The following is a 1422-nucleotide window of genomic DNA, read 5'->3' on the forward strand; positions in this document are numbered from 1 at the left end:
GAGCCGTGTGGTGCCGGCGCGGCGTTGAGGTGGACCTCGGCCCGATGAGCGTGTCCGCAGAGAGCAGGGGCCGCACGTACGCACTGCGGCTTTGCTGAAGCAGAAGTATAAAAATGCACCGACTTGGGCTGGGTGTCTGCTCTGTTCTCTAAAAATAAACAAGTAGCGCAAGTTACCTTTAGTTTGACGGCGGGCAGTGCCCGCTTAATTTCGGGTTTAGGCTCTCGTGCCGCAGTGATGACGAGTACTAATGTCCGCAGAGAGCAGGGGCCGCACGTACGCACTGCGGCTTTGCTGAAGCAGAAGTATAAAAATGCACCGACTTGGGCTGGGTGTCTGCTCTGTTCTCTAAAAATAAACAAGTAGCGCAAGTTACCTTTAGTTTGACGGCGGGCAGTGCCCGCTTAATTTCGGGTTTAGGCTCTCGTGCCGCAGTGATGACGAGTACTAATGCTGCCATCATAACCAATTCCTACTCTGAGGAAAGCGGTTAAAGTGGTGGTGTAGGGTGGAGAGCAGCGTGGTGCCTTGTCAAACAAAAAACGAAGACATAGAGAAATGTTACCTGGTAATTACCTGAGATCACCCCCAAAACTGAAGTCAAGCTCGTCCTGATTGTTGTCTTATTTCCACTTTGGACAAAGCTACTTGTAGAAATACCGTGTTACGCTGTTCTGTTACACAGAGCAGGGTTAAAATGCCTTTTCTTGTAAATGCTGCGAGGGGATACTAGGTAGTGCCTAGTCAGAGCTCAGTTTTTATTTTTCAGTGGAAAATGTGTGTGCTTAGGTTTGGATGAAAGACCTGTAAGTGATTATTATAAATTCAAAGTACGTGTGTCTTTGGAGCACTCACAGAAATAAGAAGAAACTGTGCTAATCTAATGTCAAAATCAACCTAGAATTTGTAATCCATTATGTCAAGCATTAATTAATGAGTGAGAACTCATGTTCTCACAATGTTTCCCTAGATTTGTGCAAAAACCCAACTTTTGTAAATGTTTCTCATTACAGAAACAGTTTCTGATGAGCTCCTGAAAGACCAGTGGAAACCCAGATAGATTGTTCAACATATGTACAGCTTTGCCTCTGCCTTATATAATTTCACTGTAGTTGCCCTCAAGCAACCATTCTTCACGCTTACAGGAACTTCTTAAGTCTGAGGTGGGATGTTAACTATTGTGCTGATCGTCATTCTGTTATTAATGCCCTTCTTTTCCCCGTCTGCCTGGATCCGTCAGCTGCCAATTGTCTTACGTGATAAACTTCCAGGGATAGGAACAGGTTTTGCTCCCTCTTTATACCAAGTAGCATGAAAGCATCTTCTTTATAAGCAGCAGTGCCTAGACTCTGGTAATACAAATAATAATCAGTATAACTCATAAGCATCCTTTTTATTCACGAAACACCTATTTCACACTTT

Source organism: Egretta garzetta, unplaced genomic scaffold, assembly GCF_000687185.1.
Source record: "Egretta garzetta isolate BGI_Z169 unplaced genomic scaffold, ASM68718v1 scaffold503, whole genome shotgun sequence".
NCBI lineage: Eukaryota > Metazoa > Chordata > Aves > Pelecaniformes > Ardeidae > Egretta > Egretta garzetta.